The 22,247-nt window shown below is 44.7% G+C and overlaps 1 long non-coding RNA gene across 1 annotated transcript; it reads right to left on the reverse strand.

Annotated features, from left to right (window-relative positions):
• Positions 1-930: 930 nt before the first annotated feature.
• LOC309842211 lies at positions 931-20,164 on the reverse strand. The gene is made up of 2 exons (XR_014299560.1): positions 19,831-20,164; positions 931-1,237 (listed from the first exon to the last, which is right to left on the reverse strand). It is a non-coding gene; the product is annotated as an uncharacterized lncRNA (long non-coding RNA).
• Between the last annotated feature and the right edge of the window lie 2,083 nt (positions 20,165-22,247).

Below are 22,247 nucleotides of genomic sequence, written 5' to 3' on the forward strand. Positions count from 1 at the left end.
TGATAGCCGATTTGCTCTGCTTCATCTGCATCTCACAGAAATTCATGATTGCTGGGGGCCAACCATGATGTTTCCTGTCTGCATTCTGTGCTTCTGGAGCATTGAAGGTATTAAAATACCTGGAAAGTCACCTCCAAGGTTTATTTAAGATCCTCTGGTCTTCCTGAGCCACTTGAGTCAACGTCATAGCTGCCTGGTGGTCTGTGAAGTCCAAGTCTACATTCTTGATACTATTAACCACAAGAACAAAGGCCATTGGTATTTCCCAGCAATGTCTTATTTGTGGACAAATTGCAAAACAACTGCAGCTGACACAGAGTTTCAGGCAGGTCTTAACTAAATTTGGTTTATGTTTTTCAGGGTCATTTATCAACTGATTCTTGGAACTCAGAGGCATTTTTCCTTGGAAATAGTATGACAGACAGGTCAAGCCATAAATGCATACAAGAGCACTATTTTAATAAATCCCAGTCAGTATATATGATGTCACTTCTTTAGGAAACTGTCAACCAGTCATGCTGGGTCCTCAGAACAGCCTCCACATTTATCCTGACAGCATGAGAGAATTACCTCCTTTGAGTAAGCATTCATTCAATCCTACAAATACTTATAGTGTATCTGTTTTGTACCAGCCACTGCCCGAAATGATACAGATACAGCAATGAACAAAATTAACTCCCTAGATATTCTGAAATGGGGACACAGGGTCAGCTGCTACCATAATGACCAGCTTAACGAAGGAAGGGCTACCCAAACGTTTCTTCCAAAATGACTAGAATGTCCCAAAGGTAAATTTTTATTTATACTCTTAAATGCATAAATGCGTACTGTCAATACGTCAGTTTTCTGCCTTAACATTTAGTTCTAGTCATTTTGCATCCCCGTTTTCACATTTGGCTGTTGATCCTAAAATGGACCAGAAGCAAGTCATTAAGATAAAAAATATTTTTAGTCTTCCATGTGACAGAGAAGATTGTGGGAAGTGTCCTGAGTTTCGAAGGAATCCGACTGGTTTGAGGGTTTCCAGGTCCTTGGGAATTCTGGAAGAGCTTGGGAGGTCACAGAGTGATGGCGGTGCTCTTCATCCCAGTGGAGGTGGATTTCCAGACAATCCAGATGGTAAGAAAGAAGCTACATTCTTCTGCTTCCCCCACTTATCAGGGAGAACCTTCTGGGTCAATGAAGCTGGGCTCTGCTCACCTCTCTTTGCTTATTTCCTTTGTAACTGAGCATCCGGCTACAAGATGAAGAACAGAATGGGATTTACATATTACTCCTTCTTATTCATTCCCTCAGAGCACCCAAAGTATCCCAAATTTAAAGAAATATTGATCACTTTCAAGTGCTTATTGCTCCTTATGATGTGGCCCATTAGGCTTACTCCCCACTACCATACTTAATGTTTTTGTGATTGGTTTGAAAAACAAAATAAAACAAAAAAACTTTTTTGTTACAGACAGTACAACAAACTCTATGAATAATGAATCTCTTGATGTTGAATAGCTCCTCCTTTTTTTTTTCTTAGTAGGCTTATTTATATGAATTAAAATTCATTAACTGTTGTTTTGATTTGCAAAAACTAGTGACTCTCCAATAACATCATTGATCATGAGATGCTTTAGGACAGGGAATCTTTAGTTCTGTTGAGGGGTATATGATGAAGTTAAAAAAAAATAACAAAATAAAAATCTAACAGTTATTCAGATATTGCCCAAACCCTGATGTGGGCTTTCCCTACTAAGGTGTCACACTTTTCTATTGACCTAACACCAAACAGAGAACAGTAATCATCTAAAGACACAGAGAAAATGTTTCTGGAATATATCTATTTATGTATATTGGGAGGGGCAAATTATACTTGTTTTATTTGGCAATCATAAGCTTCACCTAGACATGTGTAGAAAATAACAAAATTCCTTCTCCATAACTTTCATTCCCATAAAGAGTGACTTCTCAAAGGCCACTAGACTGAGTTCAGAGACTAGAGGTTGGTAAACAGCATCCGTCTGTCCTCCCTGAAGCAAACGCAGCTGTGTTCCAAACCCTGGCACCTGGAGCTTGAGACCATGTGCCAGCTTGACCCACCAGAGTCTCGGCCTTCCTCATCTCTGTCGCTACTGGTGCCAAACACTGAGAGGGAGGGTTGAGGTGGCTGGGCTTCCTCTCCTTGTTTTTCATCCTCCCATGGTGATAGAATAGGGAGGTGGGAACAGAGGAAAAGAGAGATGAGCAAGTATCCCCCTGTCCCCTTAGGAGTCTGAATGTGAACAACAGAAGCCCAGCCTCTGGTGGGTTACAGCAGCTCAATGGTCTTCATCCCCAGGAGCCCTCTTTGGACATTTCTGGATTGGAACGTTTGCAGACGGCCAATTTGACTCCAGGAGCTGCCTCATTCCAGCTGTGTGACTTTGGACAAGCAACTTTTCTCATTCATAAAATCAGGAATCATATGAATTCTACCACTTAGGGTTGTTGATTGAATGAGCTACCATGTGTACAATGTAACATGTCACCACCCTGGGCATGTAGAAAGTAAGCCACAGTGGTAGCTTGGCCTTCCAAAGAATATTAATTGGGTTTTACTTACATGAAACTGCAAAGCCTATACTTTCTTTCCCCTGTTGGAGAAGATGCTTTTCCATATAAGTCCAAAAGAAACAGAGACTTGACAATTTACGGTAATATCCTGTCCTCAGCATGATGGCCAAAAAGAGAATTCCAGCCTGTGTGTGAAGTACTTTCTGCTAGACCCTGAAAACAAGGTTGGCTTATTCTTTCTGTTTAAGAGTGAGTGACATCACTGCTCCATTTTTTGAAAACCAAATGCCGAAGTCATAGAGGATGCTTTGCAGAGTTTCCCCACACATTCCCAGTGCATTTGCTGCAAGCTGGTATTGCAACCCCAAGCAAATCAAAAGTTAGGCAACACTTTCCTTAAATAACATCTACGTAAAGAACATCATGGTGTGGTTATAGGGCCATGAAGAGTTGGGGGAAGGAAATTCAGAAAATACCAGGGGATGAATATGAGGAGGGGAGGGAGGCATTGCAGGTGGTAGACTGACAGCTGAGCTGGGAGGCAGGAAAGCCTGGGTCCTGGCCCCAGCCCCTCTGCTTACTAACTGTGTGATCTCAGGCACAGCCATTAACACCTCTGGGCCTGCATGCTCATGTGTGCACTGCAGGGAGTAGACTAAATCGTCCCCAAGTTGCCTTTGAGTCTAGGCTTCTGGTTATGAAAGCAAAAGGGGACACCAAGAGATGCAAGATAAAGAACAGGGCAGCATTGCATCCCATATCCAGAGAAGGTCAGATGAGAGCCAAGGGGTCATCGACTGAGTAGAGAGGATAAATGCCCACTTTTCCCAATTAGATTGAAGTGTTTCATAACCTTGAATGGTCTGCTTTCCTCAGCTGATCAGGAGGAACTGGTAAAGAGAGCATTAGGAGTCTTCTGAGTTCATGGGGACAGAAACCTGAGCTCCTGGTAAGGACCCAATGCTCTGGAATGTGGAAATTCTCAGGAGCTTAATGAGAACATGGGTCACACTAATCACTTCATGGTGACAAAGGTGTTACAAAACCCTGAGTAAGCCTGGGTCAGAAAGGGAGCTGTAGCTTCCACGCGGGAGCAAAATGAGCTCATGGAAAGCCAGGCCTCACTGTATGTCACTTGTGGACAATACCCTGCCCCCCCATCCCCCTCCCCGCCCCACATCACTTTACAAGGAGAATCAGTGTCAACAACAGCCTTGAGGGAAAACAAGGCAGCTTGCTGTGCTGAGGAACAGGCTGAACTGAGGATGTTCCTCTCCTGGGCCAGCTGCCCAGTGGTCCACCCAAAAGATAAGCCAGCCCCAACTGGCCAAGGCTTTATTCCTCCACAAGCCAGCTGGGGGGCAAGTGTGCAGCCCACAGGAATTTTCCACAGAGGTTTCAGACATCTGTGTCTAGGGGCCAAACTGCCCATTCAGCCCACCCACCTTTCCCAGGCCCAAGACACCTCTCTCCAGTTCCCACTTCTGTTGAAGAGCTTAGGCAAGAGCTCTCCCATTTCCCAAACCTGGAAAGACCTTGAGATGAATCATAAATATGGAAACACTGTGGTCTCTTGGGATCTCTGTTATAGGAAAGAGCTGGAAACAGGATGCCTTCTCATCTATCTTCTCATTGGTGTCAGCTGACCAGGAGTATGGTTTTTCAGAAACATACATGGTAACCACTCCCTTAGATACTGCAAGGTGCGAAAGCCCATTGTCACCCAAAACAAACATCACCAAACACTGCTACTGTGAGTAGGAATGGACAATAACCATTAAACCTACGCCCTAAGAAAACATGCAGGGACGGGTTCCAGACTTGCCAGGAGTTCCCATGCCTTCATGGCTCTCATCATCCTGTCCTCTCCACCTGGAACACCTTCTTTTGTAAGGACCTATTTAACCAAGATGGAGTCTCTCTGGCTAATAGGTCCTTACACTTATAGGTCCAGATATATATAAATAGGTCCAGAGTGACTCCATCTTGGTTAAATAGGTCCTTACACTTTCTCTGGCTAATTTGCTCTTGTCTCCAAGACTCTGTGGAGATCAGAAGGCATCTCTCTGAGCCCTGGCCTGCCTCCCACAGCACATGTACACCATGTCCTCATTACCAGCGTGTGCCTATGTCTGCATTTAGAGCAGCTTCTGCGTGGGCCCCGTGTACCTGGCTCTGTGTGCAGCAAAGAAAGAGCTCAACTGAAGATCTTAGATGGATGAGTCATGACCAAATGATGGCCTTCAAAGGGCTTCTACTCCAGGAGTTCCTTGAGTTATTTTATCTCATTTTCCTTTATAACGTGGTAGTACTTTTGTTTGGGGCATAAATTTATCATTTGATCGGGTCTTGTCAGTGAATAACATCTTCCTTCCAGTTAATTCATGGGTGGGGGAAGAGGACAAATTAGCCATGGCTATGAGGTGCGCTGGGGGGCTCAGTCAGTTAAGCCTCTGCCTTTGGCACAGGTCATAATCTCAGGGTCCTGGGATTGAGCCCTGCATTGGTCTTCTTGCTCAGCAGGAAGCCTGTTTCTCCCTCTGCCTGCTGCTCCCCCGAAGAAGGAGGAAGAGAATGAGGAGAAAGAAACTGGGGTCCTCTGGGTCTGAGAGAGAGGCAAACCCTCCACTCCAACCCTTCACCCCTCTCCACCCTGCCTGTTGGCTGCTCCAAACCTCCCCCTGCATACCGGGCATTGAGGCACTGACCTCCAGGTGAGAGAGGCGGGGAGAAGCTGCCTAGTCCCTAGGTCCAGGTGATTAAAATGTGTCCTAAATGAGGTCTTGACGGACAGGACAGAGCATGGAGGCTCAGTGCTGAGAGGCCAGGGCCAGCTGGGGTGCAGCTCCCGGGAGGTGAACTGCAGGATGGCAGGAGGGCCGCACTGGGGAGCCGTGTGCCCATAAAGCAGGGCAGGCTCAAGCTCTGCCCCTTCCTCCAGGTCTGACTTTTTTCCTACAATGCCTCCCTCGGGCGTGGGGCAACCGGGGGCCTCGGCCTGTGCCCCCAAAAAGGAAGAGCAAGGAGATGCAGCTAGTGTGCTCATGTCCCAAGGGCAAGAGGCTGGAGGGACTTCCTCTGGAGAAGCAGTGTTGGAGACACATCTGCAGAGCCTCAGTGTGAGAGGTAAGCCCTCTTCCTCCTCTCCGATAGGGGTAATGGCCGCGCCCATGGCCCTGTGGCTCACGGGACCTTTTGTACCTGCAGCCACATTTTGGGATTCTAAAGGAAGCCACACACAGAACCCACATACTCTTTTCTTTTTCTTTTCCCTGCTCACAACACATGTGGTTCCCATCTACCACCTCCCAACGCTATTCCAGTACCACCGACTCTCTTCCCCACGGTGAGGCTTTCACCAGGAGTTCTGGGCTCTTTTGGTTCATAAATATGGGTTTTGACTATGGTAAACAGATTGAATTAAAGAACAAATATTTAAGCATATTCTGATAGTTAATACTTCTGTTAACTCTATTATTTAAAAATGATCTATTAGCAAGAGCAACCTCTTGCAGGCTTCTCATTTCGTTTATTATCAACAAACATGTGAATCCCACAAGAATATTTGCTTTTCATTTGTAAGTGTATCCTCTTTGGAATCCTTCTGTGATTTATTTGGTTCTTGTGACTCATAAGTTAGAAAAGATTATCTACAATTTACTCAGGCATAGAATTTTACATTTGGAAAGGTCATCGGCTGTCCTTTAGTCCAACATCCCTCCCAGGCAGGAGTCCCTTCTTCAACCGTGGTCAGTCCCTCCTTCAACCCGGCTTGAATACCTCCCACATGGAAAGTTCACCACCTCCCACGAAAGCCTAGTTTGCCTCTTAAAGCTGCTCATCTTGAAGTTTCCATCACGGATGAAAGTTTCATGCTGCCCACATGTGCGCCTCCAACCCCCAGCACAGAAGCCAACACATCAAAAATGCTCCATCCATGTTCATTGCACGAACAAGCAGAAGCGTGAAATCATTCCCTCAGATGTTTCTTGAACACGTTTTAATGGCGGGTGTTATTTGAAGTACTGAGAGGATAGCAGGGGACGAAAAAGACAGGGTTCCAGGCCCAGGGGGTGTCTCATTCCAGTTGGAATAAAGTGTCCCTCCAGAGTTTCCTCTCCTATTTAAATCTCGGGCATAAGTAGGGGGCAGACAGGGAACAGGACCAGGAGGAGAGAGTGAGGAATAGGCAGGGATTTCTTCAATGGTCCCAGAAATTACTCTGGAACCCCAGAGGGTGATAAGACCTCCTGTCAGGGTAGGCTGGTGGACAATCTAAGTGAGTGTTGTTGGAACAGTTGAGAAATGTAAGCTTATTTTATCCCTGAAGCAGGTGAAGTAGGATATTCAGTAGAGATAGGGATAAGGTGCAGAGACATCCGTACGTACACGTACGCTTTCCCACTTACTGTGTGTGTATACATACACCTACATATATGTAGGCATATTTATTCTTACTCAAACATACGTAAAAGTGGAAAAATATTCACCGAATGTTTTATTTTAAGATCTTATTATTTATTTGACACAGAGACACAGTAAGAGAGAGAGCACACGCAGGGGGAGTGGAAGAGGGGGAAGCAGGCTCCCTGCTGAGCAGAGAGCCCAATGCAGAACTCGATCCCAGGACCCTGGGATCATGACCTGAGCCGAAGGCAGACGCCTAACGACTGAGCCACCCAGCTGCCCTTTCACCAAATGTTTTAAATAATTATCTCTAGGTAGTAAGAAACTTATTCTTTTTGTTTTCTGTATTTGATACATTTTCTGCAGTAAGCAAGTGTTACTTATGCAAAACAAATTTTGTAAAACAAAGCAAATGAACAAACAAACCCGGAAAGGTCCCCTAAACTGAGGGTGCTTTGGGGGGTCTTGGGGCTGTCTTCTTGCTGGTGTCATCCTGGCCTTGCCTCTACCTCTCCGTAGAGGCAAGGGAAATAGAGTCCGGTCTCAAACGTCACCTCTCCAGAAAGTTCTCCTGATGTCCCAGCCCCAAGGGCCCTGCACCCTCCTTTCTATGTGTGCCTACCAGACTCGGTGCGGACAATTTCGATGGCACCTACGACTCCCCGTTGGGTGGCCCCCTGACTGTGAGCACTGAGTGGCCTTGCTCCGTGCTGCTTGGTTTGGGACTGCAGCCCCCAGCTTGGCGCCTCACTCTCCACTCGTCCCCAAGATGTGTGATGATGCTCGGGCCTCACCTACCCACTATTGCAGCTTGTTTCTGGTTTCTAGTGTGCGTGGGCGGGGGGGGGGTTGTTTTTGTTTTTATTTTTTAAGATTTCATGTATTTATTTATTTGAGAGAGGAGCACAAACAAGGGGAAGGGGAAGGGAAGGGGTGAGGGGCAGAGGGACAAAGAGACTCTTGCTGCGTGCAGAACCCCACTCAGGACTCGAGCTCAGGAACCTGAAGTCAGATGCTCAACGGACTGAGCCACGCAGGTGCCCCTTATTCCTGGTTTCTAGTCTCCAGCTCAGGTCACATTGGCCCCTCCTTGATGGTTCCCTGCTGTCTACTTGACTTACCAAGCAAAGGCAGTGCCTTAGGGCATCCAACCGTCTCTGTAATATGGTACCAGCTCATCTTTCCAGCCCTACTTTTCTCTTTCATATCTCTTCCCAGGACCACCTATCCTGCCCCCAACAGGTCGTTCTTCCCCACCTGCGCTCCTGCTGTTTATTTTTAAACCGAAATTCTCTTCTCCATCTCTACCTAAGGAATTCCTAAAATGTCACCAAAAATCAGGGTGCCTGGGTGGCTCAGTCGGTTAAACATCCCACTCTCGATTTCATCTCAGGTCATGATCTCGGGGTGGTGAGATCCAGCCCCATGTGGGGCCCCTTGCTGAGCACAGAGTCTGCTTGAGATTTTCCTTCTCCCTCTCCCTCTGCCCCGCTCGCACACATATTCTCTCTCTAAATAAAATCAAAACCAAAACAAAATTCAGCAAGAATTAGGATAACACCACAACTACCCTTAGAACTGTGAGGGGGACCCAGTGATACTGGATATGTGGCCCTCTTGACACTGTGCTTTGCAACTGCTAAGTATGTAATGAATAATAGCTGCCATCATCATCATCAATAATATGAGTCAGACACCAGCCTCCCCTCTAAGCATAAAGAGTTTAAAAAAAAAAAAAAAAAGAAAGAAAGAAAGAAAGAAAAAAAGTTCTTGCCCCCAGGCAGGTAAATAACTCACTATACTCCAATATGATAAGAATTATGATAGAGTCAGAAACAAAAAGCTGTGGGAGCAAAGGGTTGGGGAAAAGACACAGTGTGCTCCCAGAAGAGACGGTGTTTTTACTGAGCCTTATAGGATAAGAGGGAATCTCCCCAGGGAAAAAGACAAAAATAAGGAAAGGTGCCCCAGGCTGAGGAAATGTCAAAAGCAAAGGTGTGGAGGAACAAATGAGTTTGGACAGCTGCATGTACTACAGCCTAGGCCTTTCTCTCTTCCAGCACAGGGCAGAGAATCGCCTGCTGCTGTCTGGAGGGCCCAGCTGGGGTGCTGGGCTGGTCAGGGGTTCCTAAAGGAAGGAGCATGTGGGTTCCTGGCACTCTTTGCTGTCACCCTCTCCGTGAGGGCACAGGAAACCCAATTTCTGGTGAGCTAAGGTCCCAGAAGAGGGAGACGAGGCCCCCCACCCTGCAGAGAGGGAGCCCCTCAGAGGGGTGGCCACCCTCGGCAGTGACTGCGAAGATGTGAGGAGACAGCCAAGGGGCTGAAGTGTGGCCAGCAGGCTGCCTGTGTGGCCTTCCCCCAGCAATCACTGTTTACTTTGGACGCTGGCTGTCCCCACAATCCACACACGAGATTTATCACCAGAAGCTAGTCACTCAGGCTGTAATACTAACAAACTTCTCAAACACAAGCCGTCACCTCCCAGGCGAGAAGCGGAGGATGTGAAAGGAGGAATAGTGCCCATTCTGCAGCTCTATATTCAACAGCGTTGGTATCTCATCCTCATAATGGGGGGACAGCCTGAAATTTTAAGCTGTGTGCCTGCTCCCTGGATTTTCTGTTCTCCTCATTGTAATCTGGAAACCGAGCCTATAATTTCTTGAGTGGGGATTTTAGCAAAACAGAAAGCAGATGGCAATTCTAGAGCAGGAGAAGTCTCTATTCTTCTAGAGGTCAGGACAGGAAGAGTGTCCTTGAGGAGCAGTAAGACAGGAAGTAGAAGTTCCTGGAAGTGGAAAGGAAATGACAAGACTCCAGAGAGGAATGGCTCAGTGGTTACAGACTCACAAAAGATTCCTGGATCCCAGGCTCAGCCCTGCAGGGCATAAAGAGAATGGGCAGACAGGTGTAAGGAGAGACCACGTAGAACAGGAGGGGCCTCCTTAATGCCCGAATACTTAAAACCCTGGGACAAGGCTGAGCCTTTAAAATGAGTAGGTTGAAAATTTCTACTAGTCAAGTATAGTGGAGGTCCCGATGAGCTTTCTTTGCCAGTAGAAACAGCCCTTCCACCACCGACGGCACAACCTGAGGAAGTCCCAGCAGGCTCAAAAAGATGAGGACCAAAATGTGACCCATGAGGAGGTGTACTACGCTGCAGAAGAAGTACATGATTCTTCCAGTTTACACAGACAGAAATCTGGGGAATCTGGGTGGGAGTGGATGCAAAGGGATACTAAGGGATAATGGCAGAAGGAACATCAAGTGGGGTCAGACCAAATTGATCGATAAGGGCCTACTAAGCAAATATTCTGAATTGAATGCTACAGCTTAAGGAATTAGAGCTCTCTGTTTGGTGGGCTGGCTGAAGCGTGGACCAGAGTAGTCTACACTAAATGAATTTGAAATAACAGAACTGTCTTGGTGGACTGGAGAAGAAAGTATCCAAACGTTTAGGGTGACTAGGACATTGGAGCGGATTTGCCACGTAAGACCTGCTCGCTCACCCTAGGAAGGTCCAGGGGACACATTTTCCACCATGAGTATGAGAAATTAATTTCTGAGAGAGTCCTAGCATCCTTTAAGAACTCTGTAGTCGCTCTTCTCTAAAGTCAGTCAGTAATCTCCATGGTAATTTATCATTAAATTGCAACCCTTAGATGCAATGCGGATCAAGAGGTAGCAGGGGCCAAGTGGTGACATTAATTGCCAAAGACAAGGGGGGTGTGGTTAACCTACTGGACAGCAGTAACCAATATAGTAAGGCTTCAAGAGACATATGTCCTTGACTAGTTGATCATGGTGTTCCTAGAAGTGACATAGGCAGTCTATTAAAATATTATCTGTATGAGAAGAGTTCTAAGCTGAAGCGTCCTGGAAGCTCAGTCAGTAAGCATCTACCTTTGGCTCAGGTCATGATCCCAGGGTCCTGGGATTGAGTCCCGCACCAGGCTCCCTGCAGAGCAGGGAGCCTGCTTCTCTCTCCACTGCTCCCCCCTGCTTGTGAGCTCTCTCACACTCTCTCTTTCAAATAAATAAATAAAATCTTCTAAAAAGAGTTCCAAGCCAAGTGAACTGAAGTCTAACTTGAATCATGAAAATAGAGATCCATCACTCCTTGGTGAATTCCTGGATTTGAGCTAGTTTACAGATCCAGAACCTGGTATGAAGAGGAGGCTGAACTTCACTATCCTGCAAAAACTTATACCATTAGGATACCTTCTAAGGTAAAGAATAAGTTGTTGCATCTGGCCCTTCCTACCACCAAAAAGTGGGACTCTGGATTTTGGAAGGAACGTATTTCTTATTTGGGTGTACTACTCCAGCCTATTTACTGAGTGACCTGAAAAGCTACTAGTTTTGAGTGGTGTAAGTGGGGCCAGAACAAGAGAAGCTTCTGCAGGGGCACCTGGGTGGCTCAGTCAGTTAAGCTTCTGCCTTCAGCTCAGGTCATGATCCCAGGGTTGTAGGATCGAGTCCCACTCAGCAGGGAGTCTGCTTTTCCCTCTGGCACTCCCCCTGCTTGTACTCTCTCTCTCTCTGTGTCCGACAAATCTATTAAGTGAGAGACACAGAGAGAAGGTTCTGCAGCAGATCCAGGCTACCCCACAAGCTTCTATGCCACTTGGGCCACACAGCCTGACAGATCCAAGAGTGTTTAAAGTGTCAGTGGAGGCTAGAGATGCAGTTTGGAGCCTCTGTCAGGCCCCTACAGGTACATCTTGGCACAAACCCTTAGAAGCAAAGCCCCACCAGCTTCTGCAGACAGCTCCTTTCCTCTTGAGAAACAGCTCTTGGTCAGTTACTGGGTCTTGGTGGACTAGACTCACCTAACCATGAGTCACCTCATTACCATGAGTCACCTCATTACCATGAGACCTGAACTCCCATCATGCACTGGGTGTTGTTTGACCCATCAGGACATAAAACTGGGCATGGACAGCAGCACTCTGTTCTCAAACACAAGTGACATATACAATCAGGCCTGAGTGGACCCAGAAGGCACAAGAAAATTCCATGAAGAAGTGGCCCAAATGCCCTTTACCCACCGTCTCCACTTCTGGCCACCACATTACTTTTTCTCTCCCAGCCTCCATCTGTGTTCTCAAGGGGCATCGCCTATAACCAGTTAACTGATAGAAAACTCAAGTCTAGTTCATAGATGGCTCTGCAACACAGGCAGGCTCCCCATGACCGCTCCAGGGCTTACAGCCCCTTTCTGGGACATCCCTTAAGGACAGTGGTAGGGAGAACTCTTCCCGTGGACAGAACTGCAAGCAATGTACCTAACTGTCCATTTTATATGGAAGAAGAAATGGCCGTATGTATGCCTATAGACTGATTCATGGACTATGGCCAGCGGTTTGGCTGGATGATCAGGGACTTGGAAGGAACATGATTAGGAAATTGGTAACAAGGAAACTTGGGGAAGAAGTGTGTGTATGCAATAGCTAAACTGTAGAAAGAGCCCAGAAGCCCATTGACAGATGAATAAATAAAGAAGATGTGGTGTGTGTGTGTGTGTGTGTGTGTGTGTATAATGGTATACTATGCAGCCATCAAAAGAAACAAAATCTTGCCATTTACAACAACATGGATGGAACTAGAGGGTATTATGCTGAGCGAAATAAGTCAATCAGAGAAAGACAGTTATATGATCTCACTGACATGAAGACTTTGAGAAACAAGACAGAGGATCATAGGGAAAGTGAGGGAAAATGAAACAAGATGAAGCCAGAGAGGGAGACAAACCCAAAGAGATTCTTAATCTCAGGAAACAAACTGAGGGTTGCTGGAGGGGAGGGCGTGGGAGGGATGGGGAGGCTCCGTGATGGACCCTGGGGAGGGTATGTGCTATTGTGAGTGCTATGAATTGTGTAAGACTGATGATTCACAGACTTGTACCCCTGAAACAAATAATACATTATATGTTAATTTTTTTTAAAAAGTCACAAACTGGGAGAGAAGACTTGCATAGCATACACCTTATGAAGCCTTGAAAGTGAAAAAAAGATATGCACGTGGCAAATTCGCACATGAAAAGATTCTCAACATTGGTAGTATTAAGGAAATGTAAAGTACTATGTCGATAGAATACTTAACCCCTAGAAAGACTGTAATAAAAGACTGACCATACCAAGTCATGGAGTGTTGGTGAAAAAATAAAATGGTAGAGCAGCTTTGCAAAACATTTTCAGTTTCTCAGAATGTTAAACATATCCATATCACCTGACCCAGCAATCGTACTCTGAATTATTTATCTGTGAGAAAAGTAAAGTATGTCCACACAAAAAATTGTAGGCAAGTGCTGGTAACAACACTATTGATTGTAACTCCAAACTGAAAACAATCTAAGTATTCATCAAATAGTGAATGCATAGACCTGCTGTGCTTTACCCAGGTATGGTATGCTGCACAGCAGTGGAAAGGATCAGCTAAGGACAGGTGCAGTGACACAATAAGGCACAATAAAGCAACACATGAGTGAAAGACACGCAACATGGAAGCCTCCATGTTGCCCAATTCTATTTATGTGAATTTCCTAGAAAAGGCAAAACTGTGGAGACAGAAAGCTGATCAGCAGTTGCCTGGGGCTGAGGGTAGGAGCCTAGATTGACTACAAAGAGGCAGAAAGGAATGGGGGGGGGCGGTGAGACAAGTACCCAAGACCAAATTGTAGTTGTGGCAAATCTACATAAATTTACTAAGAATCCACAAACTGTGCAGATCCCGTGGGTAACCCATGTTTTTGTTTTGTTTTTTTAAGATTTTTTATTTATTTATTTGACAGAGAGGCAGAGAGGCAGGCAGAGAGGAGGAAGCAGGCTCCCCACTGAGCAGAGAGCCCGACATGGGACTCGATCCCAGGACCTTGAGATCATGACCTGAGCCGAAGGCAGTGGCTTAACCCACTGAGCCACCCAGACGCCCCTGGGTAACCCATGTTTAAGTTACATCGCAATAAAGCTGTTTTTGAAAACTGGACTCATTCTTACACACTGGAGTTTGTTGATGCAAATATATTCCTATTTCATCAGCTTTCATTGTCCCCAAACAGAAATCATTCTTTTAAAACTCTGAGAATCTGTTTGGACAAAAGCTGGCTACCGGCCTTCATCACTCTGTAATTTATTTCCATGCCTTTGATTCCTTCCCCTTGCAGATATTTGCTGCTTTGCAATTATTCCACTCGGGAAGGGCTCGGTCATTGGATCAGAGCAAAGAATGCCCAGTAATCACAAGACCCAGGTACAACGCCATCCCTTTATATACTGCCTTTCTCCCCAGTCTATAGAATGATTACTTGGCACCAAGACAACTGTATTTCAATGATTGGGAAAACCATCTGGAAAATTTAAACTTCTAACCATATTAAGTCTTACTCCCATTAACATAGAGAAGAAATTAAGTTAATTGTGAAGCCTGTTCCTATCAGCCTTCCAGATCTGGTGCCATCCGGGATCTGAGTTCTGAGATCTTAGAAACCCTGGATCAACTTCACTGCCCTGTTGGGCCGCACTTGCAAATTTTTCATACTTGGAAAGTTTTATGAGTGGTTTAAAAGGTTTTTAAGGGCCACCTGGGTGGCTCAGTTGTTAAGCATCTGACTTCAGCTCAGGTCATGCATGACCCCAGGTTCCTGGGATCAAGTTCCGCATCCGCATCGGGCTCTTTGCTCAGCGGGGAGTCTGCTTCTCCCTCTCCCTCTGCCTGCTGCTGCCCATGCTCTCTCTCGCTCACTCTCTGTCAAACAGATAAATAAATTATTTTTAAAAGAATAAAAAGGTTTTTAAAAATTTCACAAAACAAAAATCAAATCATGTTTATGATCGCTCTAAACCTATACATTTTGACTTAATTGAATGCTTGATGAAATTATCGTTCCAAATAAAAGCAGCTGTATGAATCCAAACCAAACTATACCTACCAGTGTGTGAGGGAGACAAACCATAAGTGACTCTTAATCTCACAAACTGAGGGTTGCTGGGGGGAGGGGGATTGGGATAAGGGGGGTGTGGTTATGGACATTGGGGAGGGTATGTGCTATGGTGAGTGCTGTGAAGTGTGTAAACCTGGAGATTCACAGACCTGTACCCCTGGGGATAAAAATATATTATATGTTTATTTTAAAAATTTCAAATGAATAAATATAAATAAAATATCTTTATAATATATTAATAAAAAAAAAAGACACACACAGAGCAAAGTACGACTCTGAGATGAGCTGCCCAAACCCAGCAGCAGAAAAACCACGGCTCTATTTACAAATGGCAGGTTTTAAATGAAATGTAACTTTTATGTCAAGACGATGAGGATTTCTCCAGTGGAAATAATAACAGCTATATCTTTAAAATTATTATTCCTTTGGAGTCACCAGTTCTTCCCAGCTACCATCAGCCCTGCTTCCCCCAGAAAGGAGAGTGTCAGTCACTAGTTCTCATTCAACAGATTATTTTGGTCAAACATTTCTGAGATTCTAAGACATCTGGAAAATTGCTTCCCAGAAGAAAATATCAGACCTCGGGGAGTAAAAGGTCACAGAATGATATAATCTCAGTGGTGAAGGAGACCACTCGTCTAACTCAGGAAGCTGGAACTTCCCTGGTGTTCATCTATGTAATTCTAGAAAACCAGGACTCTCCAGGTTTGGAATTCCGTATTCTAGTCATTGTCTTCTATTTTGGTTCGCCATTTGCATTCTGCTAACAGAGTAGGAAAATGGGTCTGGCTGTATTTAAGTTAGATGACAGGACTTCAGAACCTGGGGAGAATCATGCCAAAAATAAAAGGTAAATGTCATGAATTTAGGCCCAGGAGAGAAAACGTTTCCCTCTCTCTTTCCAGGATGATCCCATTCATGTCCCATCCATCATTTCGACTTCAAATACCATCCACAGACACCACCTCTGCCTCAGGGAGGGGAGAGGAACATGTAGAGATATGCAGTTTCTGTTCCTGGTTTATAGTTTATATTTTTGTGAGACAATGATAGAGAGATACTTCCTCTACCCAATTTAGTACATTTAAATTGTGAGTCATTGTACAGGAAGTAAAAGGATTTCCCAAGGCCCTATACATATATCCTTTGGGGTTTTTTTTATCGAGTGGGGTTTCAACATATTACAAAATAACACATACAAATTATATAAAGAACAATTCGTAAGGCTCCAAAGAAGGACTCCAGAGCGATTATCTGGCATTAAGCATCATCTTGCCAAACAGTTATTACTCATGGGCCTGGGGGTGCCTTGCATTCTTTCTAAAAATGGATCTTTCCATGAAAAGTCACAATACGTTGGTGTTGTATGAGGTAAAACTACAAAAGAAGTTATTTTTATCCTCCAGGCAGTTAACATTAGACTCCAACTGGAGCCAACCAAATAGTTCACAAAAGAAGGAAAAAAAAAGGGGGGGTGGGGACCGAGACTTCTGAAAATATACCATATTTCTTTTCCTCCAGTTTACATTTCTGAAATACCGCGACCTATTACATAAAACCATATTCCCTAAACAATTATGTCTATTAATGATTGTCCCCAGCTTGTGGAAGGCAGTGACAGTAAATTCGAACTATAAAAACAGAAGACAATAGAGAGCAAGCCTATCATTCCAAGAGTAAGCAGCTCTTTTTTTTTTTTTTTAAGATTTTATTTATTTATTTATTTGACACAGAGCACAAGCAAGGGGAGTGGCAGGCAGAGGGAGAGAGAGAGAAGCAGACTTCCCTGCTGAGCAAGGAGCCCAAATCCAGCCGATCCCAGCAAGGATCGTGACCCAAGCCAAAGGCAGCCGCTTGAGCAACTGAGCCACCCAGGTGCCCCAAGCAGCTGTCTCTAAAACCTTCTTTCTTTTTCTACCATTTCTGAACCAGACTCTGCCTTGAAAGGTAGTGCTGGGAAAGCATTTGCTCTGTAATTAGAAAGATGTAAGTGCAAAGAGGGGAGCCTGGGTGGCTCAGTCTATTAAACCTCCGACTTTGGTTCATTCAGGTCATGATCTCAGGGTCCTAGGATCCAGCCCCGGTGAACCCTGCATCTGGCTCCCTGCTCTGTGTGGGGTCTACTTCTCCGTCTCCCTTCCTCCTCACCCTGCTGTGTGTGCTCTCTTTCACTCTCAAATCAATGAATAAAATCAGAAAAGAAGGAAGGAAGGAAGAAAAGAGAGAGAAAGGAAGGAAGAAAAGAGGGAGAAAGAAAGAAAGGGAGGGAGATGAGATTGCAAATATCTGCGTGGGAGGAGTAGTTCTACCCCTTACAAACAGATCTGGAACAAGATGCTTCATCACTAGCGCAGTTCCCTTTTCTGCTAAGTGGGCATGCGGGGTAAGGGCGCCTCCCTCATCAAAGAGCAGGAGGAAATGAGACAGGAGGAAAGATGTTAATTAGCACATCGACTGTCACACAGCAGGCACCATAGGGATGAGGAAGTAGAATCCTCACTCTTAGATGGACACAGGATTTTGAGGAAGGAACAGTAGGGAATAGTGAGCAGGAAAAAAAAAAAAAAAAAGAAAGCAGTAAGAGGATAAGGACAGAAGAAGGGAGTCTCTCCCTGGTAACCTGTGCAGATCTTGAGGTCCTGTAAGTCTCACAGCATTGAGAACCACACCTTTCCATCTTGGTCATTCTGAAATCATGGACCAGCTATTTTTTTGTAAGGTAACAAGTCATAAGTTCCCACTTTCCAGAGACTGATCTGAAATACTGAAATGTTGGAGGCCCAGAGGCAAAAACCAAAAAGGAAACCCCCAGCTTACTTTGGTCATTCAGCTGTTCTGTCCATGAGCAACAAAAATGGGTCTAGTCATGTTTTAAAAGTATCTCTCATGCATGAATATATATTCATGAAAATATAAAATATTTAGGATATTGTAAGTAGGTTCTATCACAGAAACTAGAAGAGCATATGGACAAATAAAAACATAAATTTTATTTTAGGATAAAACTACATGCAATATTTCTATTGGATTTCCATTATTTAAAATCTTCAGAATAAAAACTACATGATGCATGCATACATCTTAACACAGTCAGTAACAGCTTTCTTTCTTCCTTTCTCTTCTCTCTTTCTTTCTTTCTTTCTCTAAACACTAAAATCTGAAACCACTGGATGATATGTGAAGTCTTTAGCAGGCCGATCTACCTGGAAGGTTCTGTGACACATGAACATTCCCCAGAGCTAATATCCTAGTAACTGTGGTACGTTGCTAGCACAATTACTTAACACAGACGAAAGAAACTTCAGGAAGAAGGTGAGAAAACCACTGAGAGCTAGTTGCAAAACACATGGTTTTTAAGTTGTAAAGGCAGATTCTGGAGATCAGCGATCCAAAAGTGTGAGCACCACCATCTTGAATGCTTGCCTTATCTTAGAAGCACCGTAGCCCCAAGTGACTAGAGAGTCCAGATTTTGAATGGGCCTCTCGAGTTGCTTCCTGAAGGATGCTAACAGTCACCATCAAACCCAAAAGCTGGCAGTGGCTCTCTCCGTAATCCCACCCTCGTGCAAAGCAACATGGAATCATTGAGCGGCCATCATCTCACCAAGAAACACAAGCAAGAGAAGGGGAGAGAAGAAAGAGAAGGGGAGTGAGAGGAGTGAAGATAAAGAGAAAGGAGCAGATGCAACTTCTGCATTCCTGAGTCTAAGAAGCCCTTTCATCAGCTGAGTCAGCTGCATGAAGACCAGCCAAGCTGTGCTTTGAGCAAGGATGCTGTGTGCCGGCGATTCCACACAAGCCTGGTGCCTCCTGGGAGAGGCACTGCAGGCTGCCCACACTGGGACAATCCACCCTTCCCTTTGAGAGAGGCAATAAAACTCCTATTTCTGGGCAAAAGCCACCATCTCCTACTCGCTACGACTGCCCCTGAGAAGTTCCCAGCTTTGCATTTCTATTCCTGGAGGAAACAGTGCCCTATGACCAGTTCTCAGATGGCAAATAAGATATTGTTTTATTTCTTGGATTGGTATGATTACCGATAGAGCAAGAGCCCTATAGGAAACGGTGGGCTTTTAGCCAGTTTTATTTCACAAGAAGCTTAAGAACTTCCAAAAAGCATGATCTATGAGCCTTGATTCATGGCATCCTAAAAAACTGTATACCAAAACGTACATCCACACATAGCGTGCAAATGCTTCATAAACGTCATGTTTTTCTAATCATCTTGGTCTGCTGCTCCACTTCCTGCCTTCGTGAACAGGATGTGACCCAACAGGATGTAGCTCTCCCTTGTTTTCCATTTTTCAGCTCTAAAATCCCCATGTCTGGGTTTGGTGGACTTGATCATTGACCTCTAGTAACCATGGCCCACAAGAGGAAAATCCGTCCTCCAATAATCTGAGCTTCCAAGACTGTTGGAATTTCTGTTTCTTCCCTTGGTGCCTGGTAGTCTTCTCTTCCTAAGCAGGTGGAGAGCAGGTAAAAACGGAAAAACTGATTCATCATCTGACTGGATCCCTCACAGCCCAGCAACATGTCTGCCAACGGCTATGCTGCCCTTTTACAGCACGAAAGGAGATGGTGGGAGGAGATGGCGGGGCTCTGCGCAAGCTCACGGCCGACCCACCACATCCCAGTCCCCTGTGGACATCCCCCCGCAATCAGCTGAGATCTTGGTACATCCGGCTGGGCAAGTGAACCTGGCCATCAGAGCTCACGCCTTCTAATGGGCTGTTATCTAACCAGTTACTACAGTTGTGTTAACTGAAGCACAGAAAGGTTAAGTAACTTCTTCAAGGACAAAGCTTTTTCTGCTCCAGCACAATTCTCCCGGAGCAGGAGTAGAGGAACCTAGAGACTTGAGGAGGGCCACGTATGGCCAAATGGCAGACTAGAGACAGATGCCATGAGACTGACTTCAACCCCCAGCTCCTCTTACTTACCTGCCATTCACGAATTTCTGGAACACTTTTAGAATCCATTTGTATCTCCTGTTCATGCCAGCCACCAAGTTGATACCCTCTGCAGACTTACTACTCTGTTGTCTTCACTTCTCCAGGACAGTCTTGGGATGAGGGGCTGGTCCCAGTGGTCTTCTGAGAGCTTCCCTTGAGCGTCCCTCCTCTCTTCATGTACAACAGAGAAGCAAAAAAAGGAAGAGGAAGGGAGGGAAGGAGAGTGTTGAGCTTTCAGAGCTGGGATCGCAAGGTCAGAACCTCCAGGCAGTGCTCAGGCCCTCAGACCACCCACAATCCCCTAGACTGGTCAGGGCCAACAAGTGGAGTAGTTCCCTATCTAAGGAGATGGCAAGTAACCTCTGTCTTTTTTTTTTTTTTTTTAATTTAATTTATTTGACAGACAGAGATCACAAGTAGGCAGAGAGGCAGGGAAAGAGTGGGGGGTGGGTAGCAGGCTCCCCGCTGAGCAGAGAGCCCAATGTGAAGTTTGATCCCAGGACTCTGAGATCATGACCCAAGCAGAAGGCAGAGGCTTTAACCCACTGAGCCACCCAGGTGCCCTGCCAGTAACATCTGTCTTACTGCAAAGCGCACAATTGTCCCTGGAGCCACAATCAGAGGACAGAACATGGCTTGAGGAAGAGGCAGGAGGCAGCTAAGACTTTTATTGGGGAGACATGTTAAGTTTGGAGGTTCCAGAATACCATCTAGGTGGGCTGTCTGGGAGACCACTGGAATTCTCTATTGGATGAAACCCTGATATATTAATAGCACCTCAGTTCTCCCAGAATGTGGTTTTATTCATGAGAATCTACACTCTCTCCCATGAGTTTCCTTGCCATTATTCACTATGAACTCAGACTTAAATAAGCGTAACTGTGATTTGTGCCAAAATTAGGATCCTTCCTTAACTTCATACCTAAGATGGGGTTAAGTCACACCTCCAGATAATTACAGTATTTTATTTTATTTTAAAGATCTTATTTATTTGACAGAGAGAGATCACAAGTAGGCAGAGCCGCAGGCGGAGAGAGAGGGGGAAGCAGGCCCCCTGCTGATCAGAGAGCCCAATGTGAGGCTCGATCCCAGGACCCTGAGATCCTGACCTGAGCAGAGGCTTAACCCACTGAACCACCCAGGTGCCCCTAATTACAGTATTTAAAAAATATATTGTGTTTACATGGGGCCCCCTGCCCAGGGGGTAGTTCTGCTTCTCCATCTGTCCCTCACCCTGCTCTTGTGCTCTCTCTCTCAAGTAAATAAATAAAATCTTTTAAAAATATGTATTATGTAGTGTTTAATGGGCAAACAACTATTCAAATCCAGCTGAGAGTTTTTTAATCTTCTTGTTACTTCTTACTATACATAATAAAAATTGTCATAAATGAGCTATGTGAGGATATTGGAGATGTAATTTTTTGTTGTATTTCTAAATTCTCATGATTATGAAATTATCACTTTCTTTCTGGTGTTATAGTTATTCGCACGCATAGGCCGGAGTGCTGATTACATGGCAAACTGCTGGCTCATTTTCTAACCCAACAGGTCTGGCAATGGGCTTTGCACACAATAGGCTTGCAAAAAATATCAGAAGTCTTTAATTTAAATAAAGAGTGATGCTTAATACATGCTTAATACTCAGAACTCTAACAATTGAATCAAACCTTTTAGAAAGATAATCATATTATCTTCTGTTTGTTTAAATAGGTGCCCAGTAAATTTTAAAATAAGTATCAAACTGAAAGAGACATCAAACTAAATGCGGTTTTATGAAGTAGCAATCTAGGTATGTTGTGAACAACAGCATCACATAAGTCTCTCATTTCCTGCAGCCATCTACCACATTTGTTCTCAGCCTTGGCCACTAATTTGGATACCTGGACCCAATCTCTAGAAATTATTTGGTCCAACACTTAACTAAAGGATAGGATTTTTTAAAAGTCTAATGTCCAGTAGAAGTGGAAAAACAATGGACTTTATTTTAATCTTTCCAAAAAAATATGATTTCCCAAAATGTTCAACCTCTCCAGTAATTAAAAAAATTAAGGGGCACCTGGGTGGCTCAGGTCATGGTCCCAGGGTCCTGGATTCAAGCCCTGCATTGGACTCCCTGCTCAGCGGGGAGCCTGTTCTCCCTCTCCCACTCCCCCTGCTTGTGTTCCCTCTCTCACTGTGTCTCTGTTAAATCAATAAATGAAATCTTTTTCTTAAAATTTTTAAAAATTAAGATAGAAACAATAATTTGTCACCATCTCAGATTATCATATAGGCAAATACTCAAGAGAATATTAATACTGAAGCATTGACATAGGGTTTTTTCAAACTGTGAGTTACTTTACCCATTTGTGGATTATGTAATTAATGTAGTGGACCATATCTGGCATTTAAGAAAATTTTGAATA

The sequence above is a fragment of the Mustela nivalis genome (genome assembly GCF_964662115.1).
Source record: "Mustela nivalis genome assembly, chromosome: 10".
NCBI classification, from domain to species: Eukaryota; Metazoa; Chordata; class Mammalia; order Carnivora; family Mustelidae; genus Mustela; species Mustela nivalis.